The sequence below is a fragment of the Nymphaea colorata genome, chromosome 11, assembly GCF_008831285.2.
Source record: "Nymphaea colorata isolate Beijing-Zhang1983 chromosome 11, ASM883128v2, whole genome shotgun sequence".
NCBI classification, from domain to species: Eukaryota; Viridiplantae; Streptophyta; class Magnoliopsida; order Nymphaeales; family Nymphaeaceae; genus Nymphaea; species Nymphaea colorata.
In genome coordinates, this window is record NC_045148.1 from 12984802 (window position 1) to 12997498 (window position 12697).

Below are 12697 nucleotides of genomic sequence, written 5' to 3' on the forward strand. Positions count from 1 at the left end.
GGGTCTGGTCCTGCCTTGCATCTGGTAATCAGCTCATAACTTGGGTCGCTGCCTATGAAGCAACGTAAGTAGGTTTCCAGGCTTTTGTTTACAATTTCTTACTTGCCATCCAATTAGGGGCTAAGCCATGCTCATGTGCAATTTCGTTCCATGTAGCTGGAAGTATATCACTTACGATGGAGCGAGGCAGACCGTGAAGTCGTCCCACTGTATCCTGAAATGCGCGCACATACTCCCTGACTGCTCGTTTCATGCCTGGCCAGAAGAAGGTGGCTCTCAAATGGTGAACCCTAAACCCTATACCCTAAACCCTAAACCCTAACCCCTAAACCCTAAGCCAACCCCTAAACCCTAAGCCAACCCCTAAACCCTGAACCCTAAACCCTTGGGCGATTTGGGTTTGAATCGGGCCCCTGGCCCAAGTCAGTTTGAACCGGTCTCAAAAGTGACTGGCTCGAACTGTCGAGCCGCTTGATTTCTCTCGAGGCAAGGTTGGGTTTCCCTGTTTCCACCTAAGGCTGAATGGGGAAATTAGCGGCAGGGGGAGGGGCACCCACCGCACCCCCACCCGTAATGATGTTGGGTGAACGGCGGAGGGCGACTCTCCCTCTATCCACGATCTGTGGCGGGAGGCAGATGGAGGCACCACTAGATTTTTTTCTCCAGTTCCACAACTGCTGACGAGATTGCTGGTGACGTTCCTTGCACTACCATCGATTGGGGATGGAAATGATGATGCCCTCTGCGCTTCCCCTTGCCCACCCAACGTGGTGGGAAGATCCGTCGACATTCCTTTCTGAGCAGAGTACCAGCGTCTGCCGATCGGTGGGCAGGGATGAGTCTGTGGCTATCGTTCCTGCGTAACGATGGGAGGAAGACGCCCTAGAGGGATGCAGAGGAACTCCGGTGAGGAGTGTCGACATCGGGTGAGGTTTGACGGCTAGCGACGGAGCTCCGACAGGACTCCCATCAGGCGCGGCTCCTTTTTCCCCCAAACTCTCAACGCTTCTCCGTGACTGCTCACCTTTGTCTGCTCCCTCTGCGCAAATGTTGGGAGTACAGTTCGCAGCAAGAAACGCCTGCAAATTTTATGTTTACTCTATGCATGCTGCAAAAACGAACAAAGCATTCCTCTGATCTCGTCAATGTTTCTGGTTACTCTAGCAAGATCCTGCCTCATATGGGTGATTTCAGAGTCATGCTATGCCACAGTTTGTTGTAAAATTTCTTCATTATCTTCTTCCGTTTGCACTATTTCTGTTTGATTTTTCTCACTTACATTTGATGCAAACTGTAACTTTTTTTCTTGTAGCAGCAGCAAGTTTGCCTTTTTTTTCCTCAGCTGCTTTTGTAGCCATGGCACGATAGGGCAGGGCCGAAACCTCGATCTGATACCAATTTTGATGCAAGACAACCTTGCAGAACACACAAAACTATAGAAAACAGAAACTAAAACTCATACGCTAGAGGACAATGAAGAAAAAGACAACATAAAACAAAAGTAACCTTTTAACTTCATTCAACATCAAGTGTCTCAAAATAGAATCGTCGCCCCCTTACGTAGGCGAGAGTAGCAACGGGTCGGGTCCTGTACAAGTGCCCGAACCCAAACAGACCCACATAGATATCTCATGAACCCGAACCCAAACAGACCCACATAGATATCTCATGAACATACATACAAAATGAATCACAAAATAACATATATAAATCAAAATTACAAGTCATCCCTTGGTCCGCCTTGCGTATCTACGCAGAGGCACCTCCTCTCGTGATGCCCAAAGGTGGAACTTGTGGTGAGGAACTGGACCCAAGAGAGTGACGGGTCTGGTCCTGCCTTGCATCTGGTAATCAGCTCATAACTTGGGTCGCTGCCTATGAAGCAACGTAAGTAGGTTTCCAGGCTTTTGTTTACAATTTCTTACTTGCCATTCAATTAGGGGCTAAGCCATGCCCATGTGCAATTTCGTTCCATGTAGCTGGAAGTATATCACTTACAATGGAGCGAGGCAGACCGTGAAGTCGTCCCACTGTATCCTGAAATGCGCGCACATACTCCCTGACTGCTCGTTTCATGCCTGGCCAGAAGAAGGTGGCTCTCAAATGGTGAACCCTAAACCCTATACCCTAAACCCTAAACCCTAACCCCTAAACCCTAAACCAACCCCTAAACCCTAAGCCAACCCCTAAACCCTATGCCCTAAACCCTAAACCCTAAACCCTGAACCCTAAACCCTGAACCATAAACCCTAAACCCTAAACCCTTGGGCGATTTGGGTTTGAATCGGGCCCCTGGCCCAAGTCAGTTTGAACCGGTCTCAAAAGTGACTGGCTCGAACTGTCGGGCCGCTTGATTTCTCTCGAGGCAAGGTTGGGTTTCCCTGTTTCCACCTAAGGCTGAAAGGGGAAATTAGCGGCAGGGGGAGGGGCACCCACCGCACCCCCACCCGTAATGATGTTGGGTGAACAGCGGAGGGCGACTCTCCCTCTATCCACGATCTGTGGCGGGAGGCAGATGGAGGCACCACTAGATTTTTTTCTCCAATTCCACAACTGCTGACGAGATTGCTTGTGACGTTCCTTGCACTACCATCGACCGGGGATGGAAATGATGATGCCCTCTGCGCTTCCCCTTGCCCACCCAACGTGGTGGGAAGATCCGTCGACATTCCTTTCTGAGCAGAGTACCAGCGTCTGCCGATCGGTGGGCAGGGATGAGTCTGTGGCTATCGTTCCTGCGTAACGATGGGAGGAAGACGCCCTAGAGGGATGCAGAGGAACTCCGGTGAGGAGTGTCGACATCGGGTGAGGTTTGACGGCTAGCGACGGAGCTCCGACAGGACTCCCATCAGGCGCGGCTCCTTTTTCCCCCAAACTCTCAACGCTTCTCCGTGACTGCTCACCTTTGTCTGCTCCCTCTGCGCAAATGTTGGGAGTACAGTTCGCAGCAAGAAACGCCTGCAAATTTTATGTTTACTCTATGCATGCTGCAAAAACGAACAAAGCATTCCTCTGATCTCGTCAATGTTTCTGGTTACTCTAGCAAGATCCTGCCTCATATGGGTGATTTCAGAGTCATGCTATGCCACAGTTTGTTGTAAAATTTCTTCATTATCTTCTTCCGTTTGCACTATTTCTGTTTGATTTTTCTCACTTACATTTGATGCAAACTGTAACTTTTTTTCTTGTAGCAGCAGCAAGTTTGCCTTTTTTTTTCCTCAGCTGCTTTTGTAGCCATGGCACGATAGGGCAGGGCCGAAACCTCGATCTGATACCAATTTTGATGCAAGACAACCTTGCAGAACACACAAAACTATAGAAAACAGAAACTAAAACTCATACGCTAGAGGACAATGAAGAAAAAGACAACATAAAACAAAAGTAACCTTTTAACTTCATTCAACATCAAGTGTCTCAAAATAGAATCGTCGCCCCTTTACGTAGGCGAGAGTAGCAACGGGTCGGGTCCTGTACAAGTGCCCGAACCCAAACAGACCCACATAGATATCTCATGAACCCGAACCCAAACAGACCCACATAGATATCTCATGAACATACATACAAAATGAATCACAAAATAACATATATAAATCAAAATTACAAGTCATCCCTTGGTCCGCCTTGCGTATCTACGCAGAGGCACCTCCTCTCGTGATGCCCAAAGGTGGAACTTGTGGTGAGGAACTAGACCCAAGAGAGTGACGGGTCTGGTCCTGCCTTGCATCTGGTAATCAGCTCATAACTTGGGTCGCTGCCTATGAAGCAACGTAAGTAGGTTTCCAAGCTTTTGTTTACAATTTCTTACTTGCCATCCAATTAGGGGCTAAGCCATGCTCATGTGCAATTTCGTTCCATGTAGCTGGAAGTATATCACTTACGATGGAGCGAGGCAGACCGTGAAGTCGTCCCACTGTATCCTGAAATGTGCGCACATACTCCCTGACTGCTCGTTTCATGCCTGGCCAGAAGAAGGTGGCTCTCAAATGGTGATATGCACCCTCTGTCCCGCCATGACCCGAGGTTTTTTCATGATGGAAATGTTCCAAGAGAAGCTGTGGGAGATCAAAATTCGAGGGAATGAAAATCCTCCCTCTATAGCTCAAGTATGGCTCCTTCCACTCGTAGCCATAGCATTGTATGGGGCTATTTTGTAGCCGAGTTCTGATTCGCTTTAGTAACTCGCTCTGTTGGTGGGCTTCCTTTATTTTATGTCATAGAAAGAGTTGTACTTGAGAGATGGTCATGAAGAGGTGGTCGTGCAATGCATTAACATGTCATAGTATTAGCATGTGATAGTCCATCTGTTGCCATATTTTCTCTCCCCTTCCTGAACTGGACTTCAAAATCAAATCCCATCAGCTTAAAGAACCATTTCTGCAATGTAGGAGACAAGACTTATTGTTTGAGACAATATTACAGGTTATGGTGGTCTGTCACCACCAGGAAGTGTCTGCCCAGCAAGGTGGTACTTCCATTTCAGCACAGCCAAAACAACTGCTATGAGCTCCCTTTCATAGGCAAACTTATTTCGAATTGTAGGACCGAACGCTTTACTGAAGAATGCCACTGTATGTTGTTCCTGACTGAGGACTGCACCGACTCCTTGCTCTGATGCATCTGATTCCATTACGAACATGAGCTTGAACTTAGGCATTCAGAGAACGGGTGCTGTAGTGATCGCCTGCTTTAGGGTGTTGAAGGCGTTTTCAGCGGCCTGCTCCCATACAAATTGGTTTCCTTTGGTAAGCCCGATGAGGGGTGCGGCCATGATCCCAAATCATTGCACAAATCTGCGATAGTATCCTGCTAGACCTCGAAAGGATATGAGCTCCTTCACCGACCTTGGCAGACTCCAGTTGTGAACTGCCTTCACCTTCTCCTCCTCCATGTTGACTCGTCCCTGGTTGATCACGTGTCCGAGGTATATGATTTGTGGCGCTCAAAATGAGCACTTGGATAACGTGGCATGGAGCTGATGTTCCTGTAGTTTTGCCAACACAATCCGTAGGTGTTGGGAGTGCCTCTCCTCTGTTGCGCTATAGACAAGGATATCGGGAAGAAAAATAACACAAATCTACGAAGATAGGGTTTGAAGATGTCGTTCATTAGTGATTGAAATGTAGATGACACGTTGATGAGGCCAAATGGCATCACCCGGAATTCCTAATGCTCGTCATGCATTTGGAAGGCCGTTTTAGGAACATCTTCTGCAGCTACATGGATTTGATGGTAACTACGCATTGATCTAGCTTGGAGAAATGGGTGGCACCATGGAGTTCATCAAGCAACTCCTCAATAGTGGGAATCAGGTACCTGTCTTCCACTATCAAGGCATTGAACTCTCTGTAGTCCATGCAAAAGCGCCAACTCCCATCCCTTTTCTTCACCAACAATGCGGGAGATGCAAAGGGGCTTTTACTTGGTTGAATCGCTCCTTGTTCCAACATCTCTTGCACCTGCTTCTCTAATTCCTCACATTGGTACAGGCTGTAGCGGTAGGGGCGTTGCTTCACCGCTGCTGCTGCAGACTATAACTCGATCCTATGGTTGCATGATCATGGGGGTGATAGTCCTTTTGGGCTGTCGAACAAATGATGGAACTCTGCTACAATTTTCTACAGAGCTCGATAGAAAATCTGCAGAGCTTCTTGATAGAAAACTCCAGCTACTGCTGGCTTGCTCACGTCTCCCCATGGTTCTATTGACGATAGTAGGACGAATGACGCAGCCCTTCACATCATCATCTTGGCTGACGTAATTTCTTATGTGGTCTTCTTGTGAGGTGGTGCTTCTAGCATGAAACGCTCGTTCCCCTGTGGGCTGAAGTGCATTTTCATTCCCATGAAATCCCAAATGACGTCTCCCAAGCCCCTCAGCCATTGGATCCTGAGGACCAAGTGGGCTCCTGCCATGGCCAGCGTATATAGTTCTACCAGGAATTGTCGCCCTTTTATCTCCAATGCCTCCCGCTCGCATTTGCCGTGGCATTTGAGGACGCTTCCATCTCCCACTACCACATCAAACGATGGCTAATTATTGATCTTGCACCCCAGGGATTTTGTTGATTTCTCACAAATGAAGTTGTGAGTGGACCCTATGTCCACCAGAATACTCACTCGTCTCCCTCTCAAGCACCCTTTGACCATCATCAGCTGGGGCACTTCATCCCCTGCTAATGCATGTAGCGAGATCTCCAAAGGTATCTCGCTTGTTCCTTTGACCTCATGTCTCGCTAGCTCGTGTGTTTCTATGTTGTCCTCTGGAGCTTCTTCCTCTTCTTCCACCAAATACATGTGGAATTTGCGACACGCGTGACCAAGAGACCAGGGTTGGTCACAATGGAAGCAGACACCTCTGTACCTATGATCCTTGATCTGCTTTGGTGTCAAACGTTGAATTATTTGTTTCGATAGAGGATCACCCCTGTTGATGGCTGGTTTCGAGTTGGCATCCTCTGCACGTGTTGCCACCCCTGGCTATGGGTGTCCTTACTCTATCCCTTGCCTGAAATGGCCAGACGTCTGCTCTTCTTCTCCACAATCCTCGCTAGTTTGAAACACTCTATTAGGCTGCGTGGTTTCACGGCCTGAACTTCAATCTGTATCTCTTCCCTGAGTTGTCCGATGAAGGCCCCAATGAGGCCGGCAACAAGCCAACCCCTTACCATATTGCTGAGCTCCTCAAATCTTTCCTGGTAGTCGACGACTGATCCCTTCTGTCTGATTTTGGAGAGTTTGGCATTATAGTCAAGATAGGAGGAAGGGCCAAACTGTGCCTTCATGGTTTCCACTAATCCTTCCTAGTTGGGCTTCCCTTGCTGCGACAGCAATCAACGATACCATCGAATCACTGGTCCCTTGAAATGCACTACCACGTGACTCACCTTCTACGCATCAGTCGTTCCTTGACATTCGAAGAATTGCTCTAATTTGAATATCCAGCTCAAGGAGTCTTCTTCTGCGAATTTGGGAAAATCCATTTTCGTCGACCTCTAGCTGTCTGGTCCATTGAATTCCCCCATCTCCCTTCCACCTGCAGACACCGACGAGTTTGGTGTCCCATTTCCCAGAGAGTTGGAGGGTTCTCCACTGATCCCTGTTGAACGATCACCTAATGGATCTCCATTCTCTGTTCTCATCATGCTAGGGGAGTTAGAGAACCTACCTTGTTGAAGGATCTCCTTCATCATGGTCGCCAACGATTGCTGATCTACCATGAAGGTCTGCATTCTTTTGTCTGCCATATGATTATGTCGTTCGACCGTCTGCAATCGGCGGTTCATGGCATTGACTGCTTCCTCCATCCATGTGTGAAGAGCTTCCACTGTAGCCATGATTTCGTGCGAGGATACCCTGTCACCCATTTGGCTTTGATACAGTTGTTAGCTCTCGGCTAACAAGAGGAAACACTCGGCTACTTAAGAGCACAAAACTCTTAACCAGCCACAAGACTCAAGCGACCCAACTGCTAGAAAGCGCAACCTTCGGTGATTATCCGTCATGTGTTTTAGGTTAATCTCCCTTCGGCTTATATACAGCTCAATTGGGTTGGTTTTATTACATACTAAGTCTATGACAGACCCGCTAGATCCAATTCTAAACCCCTTAACTCAGAACTCCTTGACTGCTAGTGTATACCAGGATGACGACTTACACATAAACATACATTTTTCTAAATACAAGAAGATTATTCACATCCGGTCGATTTATTTGATTGCTTTAGTGTCCAGTTATGAAGGTAATAAATGATGTGTGAGTAATGGTTCTATTGAAGGATGCAACTGACCCAAATGTCAACTATGTACCATTAAAGAAGAAAAAGTGTCTCTTGCTGTTGATTTTTCTTTCATATAAGAAGCTACGAAGAACAAAAGGTTTGAGAGTCCTTGGTGTCATGATAAACCTGAAGTTTAACATGAAAATTGACTTTAATGCCAAAACTTAGTTTGCCAATCATCTGGTAGTTAGAGAAGGTCAGTTTGATGAGCATTTACCATGGGGTTTCCTTTTCATGATGCACCTCACCAATATGATAAGAAACAATAGGTGAAATTGATGAGGTAAATGATCTCATAGTCGCTCTAGAGATCTACATGATTCATCTGAAATCCCAATAAAAATATCATGTTCTTCCAACACTTTTCAGTATAGAAATATTGTTGCTGCCAGGAACTCATTGAATCTACTTTTTCCTTTCTTAGTTTTGTTAATATCCTTTTTGTAGTATTTAAAGATTGGCATGTTTACTGTTTCTTGTGCACTTGAGATTGGTTATTCTGGTTTGGAGTGCTTACTAAATTCTCAGATCTATATGACTTCAAGTATTGTGAAATGATCTGCAAGCAAACTTTTTAATTTCAGCATTTGTCTTTCAGGGCACAATTTGCAGGCCTGCTTTGTAATGGTGGAAATTTTGTGGATCCTCGAGGAAAACTACTCACTCGCTTCTTTGATCTGCTAGGTGAACGTTAAGTTTTTCTGAAGTTATAGTCTTAGTGTTGTTTAACCGTTAGATATAAAAACTTGCTAATCACAAATATGTTTATTAATTATTTGTAAGGTTTGTATACAACATTTATATTCCGAAAGCTAGACCTAGATCTTGTTCCTCCAATTTGCATTCCAGTTTTGCAAGATGCAAGCCATATGCAGATGGAATCCTCTGATCATGGTGTTGGTTTGTTTCTTCAGTTAAGAAACCCAACTCAAGGTATGCTTCCTTTATTGATAGGTAAATCTACAAAAATAAAATCAAGCTAGTATCTGGCACTAGATGTGAGCCACAAGAAATTTTACATGTGGGCAGTGAAACATGTTAGAAAGAGGAAATATTTTCAAAGACTTTGTCTTTTCTCACTCTCTTTTTTGGGGCTATTTAGTGCTCAGGAGCCATGTAAGGATTTAATTTCTCCATAGAACACTATGGACCTTGAGAAATGACATATTTGTTTATCTTTTCCATCGTCCAGATAACCCTCAATCAAAGGGTCGATAAACTGAAGGTCACTATTTTCTAATAGAATAAAGCAAATTGAATCGATAATCCTTGTACTTGAGTATAACTGGGTTTGTTGAATGGGGGAAAAAACCTAAATTATAGGCCTTAGGGTGTAGGTGCAATATGGGTCCTAACTTGCTTTCCTTTGGTAAACGTATGGTGAAAATTGACTGCATGTCCTTATTGTTGCAACTGTAGCTTCATTTACATATTGGCAAGGGAGAGCTATTTTTTACCTTGATAATTATGCAAGCGGACATTAACATTGATAATTATGCACGCGGACATTGGAGGTCCTTTGTTACTTGTCTCCTAAATGATCCAATTCAGTATTTGACTGCATTTAGATTCATGTTACCTAGTCTGATGTCCAAGCAGAGTGTTTGTGGAAAATTGTGATGTTCTAGATAAGTTGTAGGTAATATAGCGAACAATATCCTTGACATGCTACTGGGTTGACCTAGGACTTCATTTTTCAGAGAGGAAGCCTCTTGATGGAAATGTGAGGATTGTTGTCTTTAATTTTTCAAGATGGTTGTGAAAAAGTTATTCCACTTTTTCCTAGGTTAATGACGAGAATCATTTAAGCGATGTTTCTCTTGACAACTTTGATGTTCCATTTTGATATGATAATGTACCCATGGACCAATTCTTTTCTGCCGGGTTGTCCAAATAAAATACATTAATGGCTAGTTTTGAGAGGACTAAGGAGACCCTAAAGTAAGACTAATCAAATCCCTTCTCTTTGAAAACCAAAGTCAAGTCAATTTTCTTGTTCTTTATCTCTTTAGACTAAAAAAGAATAATCTAAATGTTCTCCCAATAATGGAGTCACTGTTTGATCTTGAAATGCAAATATTGTAGAATGATAACATGAATAAACTAGTTCATGTACCCTGATCCCAAGCAGATGTATTCTGCTGAAAGGCAGTGAGAGGGAGATGAAGACTAGTAGGTCTCATCTTGAAGTTGCCAAAAAAGCGGTGAAAATCCTCAACATTCTCATATTGGGAACCACTTATGTACTCTTATTAATTGTTGTTATATACTATTCTGTGGATCTGATGTTTAGGTTTCATCCTTCTGACACTTCCAGCTAGATGGTTGGTCTTGCAATGATGGTGCTCATGTTGTAGTGTCATTAACGTTCCTTCATGCGTTATGTAGACTTTACCCATTGTTTTTGTTTCTACTGCAGTTCATCACAGTTCCAGATTGCCGCAGTATAGGGATGACAGTAGTAGCTCTTACCCTCTCAAAGAGGTAAAGAATGGGTTTTTGAATGTCACGTTTAGTCCCCCTTACAAATAAAAAATTGGTTGCATAAAAGAATTCAAACACTTTCAACTTTTTTTCTTAAATCACCTTTCCCCATTTGACATGCAAGCCACATGGTTTGTGATTGAAATGATGTTCTATTTGGTTTAGGGAGGAAGACAAACAAGCGGTTGGAGACATCAGTCTGCCATTGAGGAAGATAAAAGCGGACAGTCATGGTTGCAAATGGTGGAGTAATCGATCCTCCAGAGCCTCTCGTGGCAAGCAAGATCACAAAGGAGATCTTGGGTGCAGAACCCACAGACCTGAGATTTTCCGAACCCCTTTAACCCTTTTCTATTACTATTTTTGGAGTGTCCATTGAGGATGTAGAAAAGCTTGGTATGCGAGGGCGATCACGTTGGTTGTGCAGTGTGTCAAACCCAATCCGGAAAATGCTTGTGCCTTTTTCTATGGTATTGAAAAAGCTATCGGCTGTTTAAATTTAGCTCAAAGATGGTGATGACCAAGGCATTAGCGTTAATGATGATGAATTTGTGTATCATTGTTGCAAAACCATGGGCATGGATATTTGTTTTACAAACTCTACATGACATCCTTCACTTCCAAGAATTTTGACACACATTCTTCCACTCCAAACAAAAACTCCCTATAAATTCAAACTAAATATCAGAGTTCTGATCGCATCTTAGTTGTCTCTCCCTTGTTCGTAGTTTGCAAACACTTCCCGAGAACAATGATCGCAAGAAACATATGAAAAATTGTGATGAATTGTATAAGAACAAGATGAAAATAAGTCCACACGTCCAGTAGTGGCGGTGTGCAAACTTTTTTGCTGAGGGGCTATAGCTACTACATGTTAATGTAGAAAAAAAACACACATACACACACATGATCGGGCAATCTAATAGATAGTTAGATACCGATGGTGGACCTTGAACCAAGGTACTTTTCTGATTTGAGATTGCTGTCTCCTTTTTCTCTACCTTTCTTTTTGTGTTTAGGGGAACGTCTCCACCATTGTTACTCCTATAACTTCCACTCTATTAAGAGTTCAATAAAGAAGGCGGTGGATGTGGTGGTAGGTTGTGCCTCTCCCCTCCCTACCTTTTCATCTCCATGGATCCAGTCATGCTGGTCATGGGTAGAGCCATATCCAAATCATCTTAAAAAAGTTGAAACTTTTTAAGCCGTTTGTTAAGATGGATTGCAATAGCTATGATAGTTGTCAGTTTGCACAGATCATTCAAATTCCATTTCCTATATTTTGATGTGTATCTCTTCTAAGTATTTGTTTATGTAGATATTTATCAAATATATGTCATTAACATGCATGTTTGTATATGGCGTTCTATAATGTTTGTCTATATGTTCATTTGTCCCTAAATCTTACACCGTTAACCCAAAAAGCCTAGACCATGAACCTTAAATCTCTAGAAATATGACATCGGAGGAATCTACACTTGTGGTTGTCATATTTTGCAAATTGCACTGTCAAAATAGTAAGAGATCAAAGAAAAATACATGATCTTGAACGGATAATGTGTATTTTTGTAAATTTGGTATAAAAACCATGTGTTGTATCTCCCAAATTCAACATGTGTATCTTACGGCATCTTAAACATAAGAAATTGCTGGTCTCTCTCTCTCTATATCTCTCTCTAAAAGGGGAGAGATTCAACCAGAATCTCTTAATTCGAATGGGGGCCAATTCGAGAGCTAATAATCTAAGTTGCATGGGTATACGTACGGGTTCGATATGGGCACAAAAATATGGGCGCAGGTACAGCAACTTTAAAAAATGTGGATATGAGGGTACAACATAGTGTATATAAGCAAAATACCACAAAAAAATCAAAATGAAAGCATAATTTAAATAGACAAGGAATATAAATAAAAATAGTACATGTTGATGATCAATACTTTCAAAATAGAATATAGGCTGGGTTAGAAACAAATTAAATCAAGTAAAAGTAAGTAATTTGGATCAATTTTGATCGAAAAAGTACCCATGTGTATCCAAATACCCACAAGAGAAAGAGAGGGGGTTTGCTGCCACATTAATCCCTTAAACAATTGGGAAAGGAATCCCAAAACAACTCCCTAGCCATTGAACAAGGCCTAACAAGTAGAGCAACCACCTCAAAATGGGGTTACAACAGGAAATGTGAACAAAAATTCTATAGGATAATAACAACGAATTCCTAGATTGCAAGTCAAAAGGAGCCCTGATGGTTTTACTAAGAAGGTTGCTCCATTTGGTGGGGCTAATTGAAATAGTAACTCCTAACTCCAAGTTGGATATGAAGAACCCACTGCCACAGTTTATCAATAATACAAAAAATTGAAACACGATTTTGTAGAGACCCGCAGAAGAGACCGACCGTAAGAGGTTGTTTGATTGCTGTCCATTGGGACATGA